Below are 14,935 nucleotides of genomic sequence, written 5' to 3'. Positions count from 1 at the left end.
AATATGTGGAAGCCTTAGATCTTATTTCAAGCAATATTTAACACAGCAACAAAATTACTATATATCACTGATTGCAAGGCATTTCTTAACCTTTAACATCTTTGGAATTAGAAACGCATCTCATTACCAGCAGCATCTTAGTGGTGTGTCAGTTTGTCAGCATTTTGTTATGTAGCGCTACATAAAATCATGGATAGCCGTACAGTTGGGCTGGCACCTTAGATTCAATTAACGGTAGCAATGCAGTAGAAATATTTAGAGAGTTGCTGTATTCTGCAGTAAGATTTTATCTAACTAGAATCTATAAAAGTAATTTGCTTTGAAAACAAGTTTAGAAGAAAAGAATTTTACTGACTTAAAGACTTTAAAAGCCCATATAAACCAGGCTAGGAATTTTCAAAATCTCTCTTAACTAGTCTTATAATTTGTAGTATATTTAGCATAAATGCATAGTCATCCATTATTTTGTTTATAGACTCCAGTTTTTTTTTCAGTAGTTCTATAACTAAAATTTATTGAATATTTATTATGTGCTAAGACCCCTATTCTACGCACTTTTACACATGTTATTTTCATTTAGTCCTCGCTAGGATCCCGTGAAGCACATACTCGTATCCTGCAGGTGTGTTAACTCTGGCTTTAAAGTAAAACCACTTGATAAAGCTCATAGCATTAGTGAATGAATGAACCTGCACACAGTCTAAGCATCTGATTCCAGAGCCTGTTTTCATCCCTGCACTGCCTTGCCTACCTATAATAAATGTTCAGTGAGCATTTTATTCCCACATTCAGAGAAAAATTTGTTGAGTATCTCCCCAGCCAGGAAGAGAGTGAGTCAGGGAGGGCTCAGAGAGGTAGGGAGGTGTGGCAAATATTCCCACCGTCTTAAGGAGCTTGAATTTCACCTTGGAGATCAGTGTTTCTTACCTATAAAATCTCTCTAAGGGTCGATGGTTAAAAGAATATGCACAGACGCAGGTATGCATACATTCTGTTTTTTTGGACAAGGTTCATAACTTTCATCATTTCCTGAAGGGGACCACCAAGTTGCCCAATAGAGAAAACTACTATAGTAGATGCTTTCAGCACATTTAGTAACAAGTCACAGTAAGGAAAAACATTCTGCAATGTGACCCTTCACAGGTATAGGTGTACACATTCAAACAGGTAAAAAAAGTTTCACAGCACGTTATTTATCCTTTACCAATATATTCTGACATGTTCTATTCTATTTCAATTTAAAAGAATCTGATCATAGCTTATATCATAACTTTCCAGTGGGTTACAATCTATAGTTTAAAAAACACTACAAGAAATTATCATTTCCTTTTTTTTTTTTTTTTTTTAATTTTAGAAATTTTAGCCAGGGAGTCAGGTGACCAGATATGCATTTTAGTTTGTTTATCCAGTAGCAACCTTATATTGCTTATATATGGCAAGGAAGGAAAGGAAGGTATCAAGGATGATGTCATATTTATGATGAGCATTTCTTTGAATGGTGAGGCTATTATTCAAGATCTAACATAGATGAAAGAATAGACTGAGGCAGAAGTCATGAAGTGTTTGGTTCAGGACGTGCTGTCCACGAGGTGTTCAGATAATAACTCTGTACCTCGTTCTGTCAAGATGGATCTGTCCAGGAGACATTGGTAATGGGGGATTTGGAAGAAACGGGTTTTTTGAGAAACAGTTCGAAAAGACGTTTTATAGTGCTTAATTATACTTGACAGTCCAGTAGTGAGAAGAAAAAAAAGATGTATTAATAGGTGAAATTCTGTTATTAAGGTCTATTAAAAGAGTTACTTTTTTCGATTGTTAGGTAAACTGGTTTAGTTATGAACACTTTACGAGTGTTGATACTTTTAATTCTTAACATTTATGAAATTTGACGTTCCTTTTGCCAAATTTTTTTCACACTTGTTAAGAACAATGACAGGCTAATAGAGATAAACTGTGGCATATTGATTATCAAAGAGTACACAAGTAAAAAGCAGTGACTTAGAGCTCTGTGCAGTATGGCAGTGAAAACTCTTAAGTGGGCAGAAGTCTACATATGGTATGCCACCATTTGTGTAAAGTTTAATAACAGGAAAAATCAAACTGTATTGTGTAGGTACACGTGATTAAATTATTAAAAACAATAAAGGAATGGTAATCACAAAAGTTAGAATAGTTGTTACCTCTGGTACAGAAAGGCAGGCAGGAGGGATAGGAGGGGAGCATGTGGGTAGATCTGTTATTGCTAATGTTCTCTTATGTTGGGCAGGGAATCCACAGGGTTTACTGTGTTGTCAGGCTTCATAACTCTCAAGCTGTATTGATTGTGTAGAAACAAATGTTACATAAAGTTCTCATTATCATTAACTTTAAATATAGTAATGTAAATACATATCTTTGTATATTTATAATCTGTCATCTGCATGGATTAAAAGAGAAAAACCAGAACATATTTTAGTAGATGCCAAGGTGGCATTTGATAAGAATTCAATATTAAATCTAGATTAAAACTTTAAGTGGGAATAGAAGAATTCTCTCTTAACATGATGAAAACTATCAAGCTAATAGCCAGTTACTGAACAACATCAATAAAATACACATGGCCACTCTCATCTCTAGAATTTAATATATTTTGGAGAATGCTCATTAATATAATGGAAAAGAAAATTAACTATTTTTAATTAAAAGCTATGGATAATAGATAAGAGGGAACAAATTTGCATCTGCAGATAAACCAAGTGAAAAACTATAAAAACTTATACAGGATTTCCTGTAGTAACATGGTCAGTTCAGAAATAACTGTTTAAAAGCCACTGGCTTAAACGTAGTAGAGTGGAATGAAGAGAAGTTTCTTTTAAAATGGGAGAAATAGCGGAACATTTCTAAACTGATGGCCCTCACCCAATAGAAAGCAAAAGTTGATACACAAAAGAGGAAGACTTGCTGGAGCAATGCCCTTAAGTAGTTGGAGAGATAGTGTCTAGTTGCTCAGAGGAGAGATATGTTTTAGATAGGAGCAAAAAAAGTTATGTATGTATATGAGTGTAGATTTTGAAATTCTTATTGTTAAACCATTTCTTTAGCCCTGTCTCCAAACTAAAGTCAAAACACGTAGGTCAAAGTCTTATAATGTTCACACTTAGCAAAGTTTTTGGCACATGGAAAATGCCCACTAAGTGATAAATACAATTTTTAAAAATCACTAGCCTCTCTAAGCACTAACAATTAGGAATTTCAATATAAAAATGATCTTAACAGTGGCAAGAAAAAATGATAAAGTAGCAAAGGTTAAAGGTTAAATGTAGTCATGTTATTCTATCTAAAGAGCTGTAATACTTTCCTGATGGGTATAAGAGAATATATAACTGATAAATGGCAAGACTGTCTGTCCATAGATTTAGGTTAGAAGCTTTTGAAGTTGTCATTTCTTCTTCCTAATTAATAATAAGATGTCATATATATCATTATACTAGTTTTAACAATAAATGTGCTATATGTGTGCTCAGTTGTATCCAACTCTTTGTTACCCCCTGGACTATAGCCCGCCAGGCTCCTCTGTCCATGGGATTCTCCTGGCAAGAATCCGGAGTGGGTTGCCATTCCCTTCTCCAGGGGATCTTCCTGACGCAGGGATCAAACCCGCATCTCCTGCCTCTCCTGCATTGGCAGGCAGATTCTTTACTGCTCAGCCACCTGGGAAGGTTTAAAAATCAGTACACAAATGCAAATATAAACCTACAAAAAATTTGAAATGCTGTACACCAAAATGTCATTGCTTTACTAATTGCTTTTCTAATGAGATAGATGTGTTTATCTATGTTTCCTAATTTTTCTATAAGCATAAAACAAATGTTTAGAGATGCTGAGCTTAAATGTGTCAGGAAGAAAGCCTGAATATTCAAGGAGAAAGGAGTATTCAGGAGAAAGCCTAAATATTCAAGGTTTAAAAAAATGTTAACAAGGAAAAGAGAAAACATGTTTTGAAGTTATCTATACCTAGACACCAGCTAAATATCTTTCTAGTCAACTACTTCATGAGTTGCTTTGTCATCTATCAGTTGAGAAAGAAAGTTTTCTCCCTTCTGTGATCTTTCTCCCCAGGGAAAGGAAGGTAAAGGCGGAGTGGCTGGTGTTATCAAGAACATGGGACGGAGGCCACTCTCCTTTCTGAATTAAGAGCAGGCATTTTGGAACAGTGGTGTTGTGAAGAGTCCTGGCAGTGGCTCCAGTCTAGAAAGAATAGATTATGGGGATGAAAAGCAGTAGTCAGCTGAATTTCAAAAGATAAGATTCCTAGGGAACTTCAGGCACTAAAGCTCAGAATGCAATAGAGAACCTATTAAAGATAGCTAAATTGGGCCCACAGTGTTGAAGGGTTAGTACTTAACTAAGCAGCCATAGAAAAGGGGCAATCTTTTATAGAACTTAAAAAGTTTACAGTGTCTAATAATCACTCAGTAAGTTATCTTATTTTAAGAGTAAGAATATAAGATATAGCCATATTTATGAATGTAGTAGTACTCTACTAATCAACACTAAGAAATTCTTCCTTAATAATAACCAGAATGCCTTTTTAGTTTTCTCTTAATCTGTTTGTATTGGTAATTCATTAAAATCAGTTTTCACTGATTTGGAAGGAGGAGCAGAACTTGAGGTGTTCCATTTCCACCAAACAACAGGATGATGCTGACATATGTCCACAGCTGTTTAAATGTTTTGTATTTGGCAGTGAAGAAAAGTTCCTCCCAGGGATGCTTGGTGTTTTGTTTTACTTTTTCAGGAAGATAGTGTTCTGTTCCTTCCTTTGAGAATTTAAAAAATAAAAAAGATAATTGTGAATCCATGATTAATTTTGGATAAAGTCTTAAACTTTACAATTTCAGATTCTGTAAAATATATATGTGTGTGTATATATATATATACATTTTTTTTTCCAAAAATGTATAAGGCAATTGAGTCATAAGAAGCCAAATGTCTCCTGAAGTCTACTGATATGGTTATCTTTTTTAAGGGGCAATGCAATGAATTATTGTCAAGAGGATAAAATGTTTTGCTACCTCATATAATTTATTTATTCTAGAGGGACCTGTGTTGTCTGCCTCCTAGCAGAATCAAATAACTATCCAGAATATAATCAACAGTTTTATGATATGAATTATTAAAATACAGTAATTACCTTGGTTATCCATATGTAAAATATCTTAGCTCTTTCTTTGCCAACATATCTTTCTCTATTTGAAGGGCTAGTTTTGATGGCTTTACCAATGGCCCAGGCATACCATCCTTAGAAATGAATCATCTTAGTCCTGTGTTTCTTATAATAATAAATCAATCAATCTAAGAGACTTGACAGGCCCTCTTATTTATATGACCTGCCAAGTCTCTTAGAAATCAGAATTGCAGTTTCTAATTTAGTTCTTGATGCACTGTGCATGTCAGTAGCTTTATACATGCAAAATCAGAAATAGTTTTACTTCTTGAAGGCTTGAAGGAAATTTTAGCAAGTGAATTTGATTTATGAAAACTGAATAGAAATAAATTTTATGAAACGGACTCTACCTTAGGAATATATTTTCAAGGTAGATGTTTAGTAGGAGACCTTTAAAAAATTAAAATAAATTTTATTCATTTTTCAAGACTACCTATATAGTTTTGACACACCAAAAAAAAAAAAACCCCACAAACTTTAAAATACGATTTGCATTTATGAAGACTGAATGCTTTAAAATCATGAAGTTGTGATTCTCATGAGAACTCTTAATTATGTTTTGTTTCTTCAGTGCACTGTAGCTATTATCTGGGGTTCTGAAGGCAGCATTTTTACTTTTTAATGGATAGGGCACTCCGGAAGCAGTGTTTGCTACCATTCTAGAATACCCTTCTAGAGTAATTGCAGGCGTTTGTAATTTTTCAGCCTTTCACGGACACCTGTTGTGGCTGATTCATTCTTGTACCTTATCTCTATGTATGTTGAGTTTGGAACAATTAGATATATTGCTAGTCTTTTGGTTTGTTTGTTTTTGCAGATAGCTTCTTTGGCTTTTATTTAAGTTAACACTTGAATTTTGACCTTGAAGGTTTCTAGCCCCTTACTTTTGCAAATACCAAGAATTCAGAATAAGTATTATCAACTTGTGATTATCCACAGGGTGCCTGTTATCAGTCCATTACCATTTTATAATTACTTTAAAAATCAAACACATCACTGTTGCTGAGGGAGACATGGGTGCACATGAATCAAACAGGCTGAAATCAGAGTGGGAGCTCTCCAATACTGTCTTTATGTCATCAGAGCAACCACTCTGGGGCATATGCTGTGTGTTGGACATTGTAGCAAGCCCTTTAGATGAGTTATCTCTTTAAACTCCCAAGAATCTTACAAGGTGAGTAGTATCATTACCCAGAGGAAACTGAGAATTAATGAGGTTAAGTTGCTTGCCCAAGGTAACACAGCTGGTAGATTCCAGGGCCACGCTGGAAACAGCATGGTTGCTCCAGATCCTGGCATATGTAACCCAGCATACCAGATGTGATCTGCTCACCCCGTTCCCTTGTCATCTGTGTGTAAAGGAGAAGTGCTCAGGTTGCCTCTTCTCAAACCATTGGATTTTATCCATCTTAGCACTGGAAATACAAAGAGACCCAATAGTAAAGAAAGCATTCTAAAAAGGAAAGGGAATAAGGCAGAAGGACACTATTTCTACCTTTGATATCCTTATATTTGCTGCTAATTCCCATCAAGAAATGGCACATAAGAGATCATATTTGTACACAGTCTTTTGTAACTGTCATTTAAGATGTGACTGAAGTGTAATTAATAAAATATCCCCCGACTATTGCACATCTTGTTGCTGTTTCTCTTCCCTTAGCACAGAGCCTGGATTTGTGGCCTTGATCCCCAGAGCCTGCCTGGGTTCTGTGATGTTACCAGCGTGGCTGCCTCAGCAGTCCCAGTCCCTCATTGCCCTTTCCTCAACCAGAGTGGCTCTAGTACATGGTGGGTTTCCCCACGAGATTTATTTTGAAGAAAGTATTCTGTAGCTTTAATTTGTTTTTAAATATGTTGATGTTGAAAAATAGAAAATTAAGAATTGAATTTCTTTTTAAATCTATGGAAATATTTTTTAGACTTAAATACTGTTTATGTTATTGAACTGATAAGTTTTCACGGCAACATTGAGTGAGCTCGAAAAACCATGTGTTTTGCAAAATCTAGAGCCTGGGCCACTTTCAGCAACTTGTTTTACTCTTGAGTGTTCACATCTGCCAAGTCCCCGTCTCCCCCCGGGTTTACACAACCATTGCTGACTGCCATACATGGCTTCTATTCCACCCACATTTTACCAGCAGTGCCTCCTGGCATATTACAGAAAGCTTTCTTCAAGACTTCAGGAGAACAAGGAGAGAAGATTAGCAATGAATTTGGAAACTGACATTCATATCAAAGATTGTTTTTCCTTGTAGAAATTAGGTTTGGGCTTTGTTTCTGAGAAACAAGCCATTAAAAAAAAAACAAAAAACAGAATTTAAAAAATTCTGCTTCCTACTTGACCAGGAGAATTGCTAAGTTTAAGAATTATTTAGTGTGGTTTCCCTAAGTCCTTTAAAATGCAAAGTGGTCTTAAAGATGCTAGATCATATTTTCAAATGGAATTTGATAAGGCCAGAGTATCATGTGAATATTTTAATAAAGATGAAGATAATTTTTTTTTTTTTAAAGAAAAATGTATATTATAAATTTAAGTTCTACAAACTCAGGCATCCACTTGACCTAGGCTTGGGGCTAAACATAGCACAAGGAAACTTCTTCATCCTGACGTTTGTACCACACAGTGCCTGCTGTTTGCTGTTTGTTTGTTTGTTTCTTCCTTTCATTTTGCTATTTATTTTTGCCTGCTCTGGGTTTCCACTGACTCTTTTAAGCGATCTATTTCAGATATAGATCTAATTTTTTAATATTCCTGGCAAAAGTCTTCTTCAGAGTACATTTAATGTAGTTCTAAGTTTCTTCAGATGGATCCAACAAATATTTATTTAGTATCTATTATGTTCCAGTATATGTGAAAGTAAGACCATGGTCCTTGCCCCCGCCAAAACTCTTGGTCTAATAGGAAGGAAGACATATGAAGAAATGCTCAGCACGCAGTACAGTGAGGGCAGCAGGAGAGGCGAGCCCAAGGGGCTGTGGGGACAGAAAAGGGAACCTGTTCCACTGGGGAAGGAAAGGCTCCTGAACTGAGGGTTAGATAAAGGATAAGTGAGCACAGGTCAAGACAGAAATGGGGACGTCAAGTACAAGGTGGAGAGTGAGGCCCAGGTCTGTTGGAAAGGAACCACAAATGTCCTTCCTGTTCAGGAGCTTACTTCCACAACAGATCAGTAGTAGGAACCATACAGAAATTATGATGCTTGGGATTGACATAGTCATACTGGCATTTTATGAAACTGATTTTGGCAGCTGAATGATTAGAGGATGGGATCAAGAGAAGACAAAAAGTGCAGGCCAGATCACAAGATGTCCAAGCAGGTGATATTGAGCCCAAACAGAGGAAGGGCACGAGAACATACATTTGAGAGAGAATTTGGGGAGTAAAGGCAGTAGGCCTTGTGTCTGGATGCTGAGGGGTGTGCAGTGGTATGGGGGAACGAAGAGCCAAAGTTGACTCCCCAGGATGCCAGTAACCTCAGTAAAATAGATGACTAGTAGTTTCTTAACTAGGAGATAGATTATGTGACAGGGTGGGCAGACTTGGGAATAGGATGAGAATTCTTTTCTATAGAAGCATTGATGTTGTGGAATATATTTAAATTTCAGAAGGGAATGGTTAATAAAATGAAAAGCAATTTTAGGATAAGATTTATGAAACTGAACACAAAGTTTTAGTTTTTGCCACCAAAGAGACAATATGGATTAGCCCAGCTATGAAATTTGAACAAACTGCTCAGATTCTCTTGGTGGCTCTGCCACTTTTCTTCTGAAAGCTACTTTGGCATTTAGCTCCATTTGGCAGTCATTTTTAAATGCAGATTTTCTGTTCCTCACACTCCATGGTCTGTATACTTTTCCCTGGTTCTCTAGTATCTGCTATTTGCATCTTACCCCTGCCACTAACTGACCTTCCCCCTTTTTCCTGGAAATACCCAGCTACCAACCAACTACCCCCAACCACCTGGGCCCTTCTCAATAATTTTTGGCCATGAAGCTACAAAATGAGTCATAACAAAACCCATTTTGAAGCCCCTTTTTAGCTGGTGAAACCAGCATTGGTCAACTGTATTTTCATGTGCTTAGCAGATTTACATTAAGGTACTCATTATCATATCCAAGAATAAATACACAAACATAAATATATACACATACATATGAGTATATATATACACATGTATTTATATATGTATATGTGTGTACACACACACACTCTCTCAAACAACTCCATTCTTCCAGGGGAAAATGCCTTGGCATCAACCTTGATATTTCTTTCATTCCTCACAGCATCTCTAGGAATTCTGCCATCTCTACCTACAAATTATATCTTGAATCCCTCTACTTCTCCCCATCTCCTGGTCAAAGTCATCATTATCTCTTCTGAATTTCTGTACATAAGTGCCCAATGGCAGGGATCATTGTGGTTTTATTCATTAATGTGTCACAAAAACCTAGAGTAGTGCCTGACACAGTAGGCTGTCAGTTAATATTTGTGGAATAAGTGAAATAAATGAACAAATCAGTCAGTATCATCTTACTGGATAGACCAACATTTAGAAGGCTGGCTTCATATTAAAGAGAAACCTTATTAAGAGAACCAAAAATTACTCAAGGTAGTTTTTTTCAGTTTTAGTGATACAGCAACTTGGGTGTATTTGACTATCAAAAATTAACACTTTACTTTTGTAGATGGTATTGCTTACTTGTAACCAATTGAAATTAATTTTTGATATGTTGTCATCAATGATGTTTTCCCCCAAAACAGCCATAAATGTAAAAGAATATATTAGGGGTGAGAATGTAATTTCAAAGGAATGGTTTTCCTATTTAAAGACTGTATCCTATGGAAGTAACAGAACTAAGAAACTTAGTACTGACCTACTGTACCCTTCCAACGAGATTTGTTGAAGTCCTAATACGGGATTTAAGGAACTCTATGAAGAAGAATAGAAAAGGCTAGTCCACTTTTACTTTTTCTTTAATACTATACATCTTGCTACAGAGGAAGAATGCAAGGAAATAAATGGACTTACTTTGTCCTGAATTATTAATTGGTATATGGCCTGAGTTTTTTAAATAACTGCCAACATTTCCCTTTGTGCGGATAAATTTAGCATTTTGTACTACTCTCAATAAAGCCTCTATCATGTGGAAGTTTCAGTTGTTTATAAGTGTGGGATCCACTCCACTCCACTCCCTGTCATTCCTTGTCAGTGGGAACATTCATCTCTTACTGATTTCTGTAATACCTAAACTTTTTCTACTGCCAGTGAAAGATCCCCTCCCTACTCCCCCACCCCCACCTCAGCATTGGTTTCTACATCTGGACTGATCTGAGAAGCTTTTTTTTCTTCCCTAAACCCATAATGTTAGGCCTAAAGTTATAACTGCAGCTCTAGTTTGAAAAATAGGACTTTGTGGCTTTCAGGTTGAGGTTTCTATTTTCTGTTCTGATTCTAGGTTTATTCTGCCCCTAAACTCTGGAACCTTACCAGTACCATGCAAATACATTTCTCTAGCTAAACTGAATTTTCCAGCTTATTAGGAAATTACAGAATCATTAAGAGTTAGGAAAGGATTTGAGAACAACAGAGAATCCTAATGTTTAAATGTTTGTAGCATTTTTTGTATCCAAACTAAGATATATAGTTTATATATAGTAAAATAATAGATATTTTAGTCCAATAGTATTAAGAGACAAGCTGACCTCCTAAGATATTATAGGAATGGAGGGAAGTGGGTTCTGAGGCCATAAAAACTGGGAAATTGCTATTCAGAGTGAAAGGACCTAGTTTAAAATAAATGATTTTATTTAAGCTGGCATTTCCCAAATTTATTTGAGGATAGAACCTTTTTCATATAAGGAAATTTCAACACGCTTTATAATATTGGTGGAAAGAAAGCAGACACTTCAGTTCTCGCTGTGGCTGAGGCTTTATTCACCATTATCTAGCAAATACATATGGAGTGACTGCTTTTTGCTACATACTATTCAAGATGCTGGCAATACCTCGAACAAACCAGACAAAAGCCCATGGCCATCTAAGGATTAGAAGGCCTAGCCAAGGGAGAAAGACAATGAGCAAAATTAAGTAGTACAGGTACTAAGTACTTTAGACAAACATGGGGCCAGGGTCAGGAGGTCAGGAGTGCAAGGGTTACAATTTTAAATAGAGATGTAACCTTGAGCAAGTCACTTAGCTTCTCTCTGCTCCAAATCCGAAGCCATTCAACTAAATCATCTCCAAGGCCCTGCCAGCAGGTCGCTTTAAGGACCGAGAGTTGTCATAAGCAGTGGTATTGCTGGGTCATGAACATCTCACTGAGCATTTGCAGTTACCTTAGTAGAAAAGGCTGATAAAAGTTAGAGAATTGCTGCCAAATAAAAGCTTATGTAAACCTAAATAATTTGTAATACCCACAACAGAACAAAGCGTCTATATTAAATAAATGGGGGGAAAAAACACCTTGCTGGTTCTATTTTTAATCTAGTGTGTACCTCAGTCCAGTCCAGTGAAGAAACCTCTGCAGCAAAAGTGCCAGTGGCTTTTAAGCAGAGACTAGCATGCCCGTATGAGAAATTTGCAGCAGTACACATACTGCGCTTCTGCCCTTATATCCTTTTGTAAAACGGAGGTCTGTGACTCGATGTTGAAATGACCTTTCAGACAGTGTTCCAGTGCCACATGCCTGAACTTGTGTCTCAAGAGTAATTAGAAGCTTTGACTTATACATCTTGGTATACAGTGTTTATGTTAATTATAAATGTCTGAAAGTTTCCTGAAACTTTGTCTTCATAGCTTTTTATCAAAGACAGCCTGGAGTTTGGGAGGAGGGTTGTGGATTGTGGTCCTAAGCCTTTGATTTTCAGCCTCTCATATTTGGAATGAAAATTAAAATCTACTTTTCAACTTGCCCAGATCATGGTAGTATATTTTTATATTCTTCATTATGAATAAGAAACTGCTTGGAATCATAGTCTTTGATACTTTTAAAATAACATTTCACTCTTAAGGCATTAGCTAAAAATTTCAAGTAGACCATGGGTCCCTAAAGTTCTAAAAGTATTCCCACTGACTTGTAGGAAAAGCTCAAAATAATATAATTAAAATTGAGAAGTTCCTACAAAGGGATACTCTTCCAAAATTGTTTCTAAATCAGACCTTGGAATTTCTTTTCCCATGGTGATTAGCCCTGTCTTCAAAAGCCGATCCTAGGCCCAACAATAACAGTCATTTTCATCTCCTCCTAGTCATAGTCCATAACCCAAAGTCCAGTTTATAAGAAAATGCTTCATAATCATTCTGGAAGAAAAGACAGACTCCTACTTCACTATCTAGATAAGCTATGGAGTAGGTTCCTGTATATTAGAGAGAGAAGTAATGAGTATCCCCAAGTTCCTCTGAAGTCTAGTCTCTGAAATGGCCCTGGATCAGACAAGGACTCCGGTCCCATTTTAGCTGTGGCCCTTAGCAGTCCCACGGGTTCTGGTCCACTCTGAGGCCCCCAGAGCTTAGTTCTGATGCACCCCCCTCTGTCACCCCTCCTGCCTGCTCTAGTTGCCATACACAACCTGTCTTTCCATTGAGCCTTTGCCCAAGAAGCCAAACTGTTAGGCACATTTACCAGTATAAAGTAAGTACTCTTATCATTAAATAAATAAGTACATTTACCAGTATAAAATAAGTACTCTTTGTACATAGATTTCATTCCTAATACATCCAGATATTGATGCACATAAAATGTATATCTGATTTGTACAATCTCCTTCAGGAAATAAGATATACTAAATCTACAGACTGTACAGTGTAGACTTCTGAAATTTTAAAGATAAGAAAATTGCATGGTTGACATCTTGCTCTCAGATATTTTATAAGAAAGCCTGAGATTAGATCAGATTGTACCATCTTGCCATGCCTTTGGAGAAGAGCACAGCAACCCCCTCCAGTGGATTCATGGACAGAGGAGCCTGGCGGACTACAGTTCATGGGGTCACACAGAGTTGGACACAACTGAACCACTTAGCACGCACGTACCATCTGCATTGCTCCTGCTCTGAAAACCACCAAGGAAAAGTGATATAGAAATTCAGTTGTGGAAACTCTGTGGCAACTCATCATTCCTTAACCTCCAACTCCACCCCAGCTCCTCAGCTGGAGAAAAATACCATGATATGCACCCAGGATGCCCCTCAGAAACGTGATCTGTCCTGACACCTGCCCCTGCCCCCGAGTGCACCCTGCTCCCGTACACACCACAGGGTGGGGCAGCAGGCAGCAGGGAGCTTTAAGAAGTCTGCTGTCACTCTCCATGATACAACCTCCTTTTTTTTTTTTTTGCTTTAATGGGTGCTTTGATTTCTTTAAAGATACCATTTTCCCCTCTAGTTCTTCATTATCAAAAGCAATGAAGTCAGAGTTCTCTTCTCTTCTAAGAGACTAACCTACCTCCATCTCTGATCCATAACTTCTCAGTGTCAGCCTTACTAACGTATTAGAGACTGCGTGATTCATTGTTGTGGGGGCTGTCCCGAGCACTGTGACGTGTTGGGCAATGTCCCTGGCATCCAAGAGATGCCAGCAGCAACCTCCCACACCGTGTCACCTGGAGGGGGCGAAACTGCCCCCTGGCGAAAACTGCTCTCCTGAGCCCTGAGGCTGACAAGCTTCCAAACACTTTAATGGGTTCATAGCGTAGGTTGTGTATTTTTTCAACTTTGTTTCTTTTTAACCTGATTCTTTCCTATCCTGTTCATTGTCCTATTTTTTAAATGACTATAGCTTTTTTTTTTTTTCCTATTTGATATTCTTTTAAAGAATAAGAAAGCTTTCTATGTCCACCATCAGGCCAGACCTTAATGCTTTGAGTGGTGTGCACAGCAATTAATTCATTCAAGGTATTTCTGTTATTAAACCCTTCAAGTTTACACAAAGACTTTCTGTGTATATGTGTGCTTAAAAATGAAAAAAAAATGTATAGGAGGATAATTTTTCACCTTAAGAAGTATAAATGTTACTTAATAATCACAGTTAAGATGATAGGAAAAGCCATGTTGTGTTTAGTAGATGTCTGAACTTAAGGGCTCCAGTAATTAAAAGTTTTCAGTGAAAGAATACTGAACATTTATAGAATTTGAGTACAAACTCTAATCACTTCTGCAAAATAGAAAAAAACTGTATGATTCTGCTTTTTAAAAATGCAGTTTAGAATCTCCCAAAAGGAACAGTTTTCCATACTCTGATGGGTAAAGTACTTATGCAGTCCCAGACCTGAACCCTGTAAGAAGGAAGACCTTAGGCCTAAACTGAAGCCAGAACCTGGCCTGAAAATCAGTTGGCCACTGCTGTGGAAAATCTCCCCAAGCAGGTTCTCCAGATCTGCAGGAAGGGTTGAGGGGGAAGGTGAGTGGAGGTTAAGTGAGTCATGGCTGAGGAAGGGATGTCATTCAAGCATTCATACCTTCATTCCCTGTCCACCTGCTGCTGTCCTAGACCTTAAGGAGGACATACACATAGCAGCCAGTTAGCTCTGAGTCTTACTCTTCCCTTGATGGAAAGGAAAGATTTGGGGGAGAAGAAAGAGAATTAGAAAACACTTTCTCCCTCCTTGCTTGTCTACTAAATTGCCAAGCGTACATATTTGGAGGCTGGAGAGCAGGATTTTACATTCTTTCCAACAAAACCCATTCTTTATCACCACCTAACACCATGGTGGCCCCTGTATACCCAAGGG

The 14,935-nt window shown here is 37.2% G+C and overlaps 1 protein-coding gene across 1 annotated transcript in view; it reads left to right on the top strand.

Moving 5' to 3' along the window:
• Window positions 1-14,935, top strand: part of ELL2 (elongation factor for RNA polymerase II 2) — a 75,108-nt gene that overhangs the window by 28,521 nt on the left and 31,652 nt on the right. The gene's annotated exons all lie outside the window — the stretch shown is intronic.

Source organism: Ovis aries, chromosome 5, assembly GCF_016772045.2.
Source record: "Ovis aries strain OAR_USU_Benz2616 breed Rambouillet chromosome 5, ARS-UI_Ramb_v3.0, whole genome shotgun sequence".
Lineage (NCBI taxonomy): Eukaryota > Metazoa > Chordata > Mammalia > Artiodactyla > Bovidae > Ovis > Ovis aries.
This window is presented reverse-complemented; position numbering and strand designations above follow the sequence as displayed.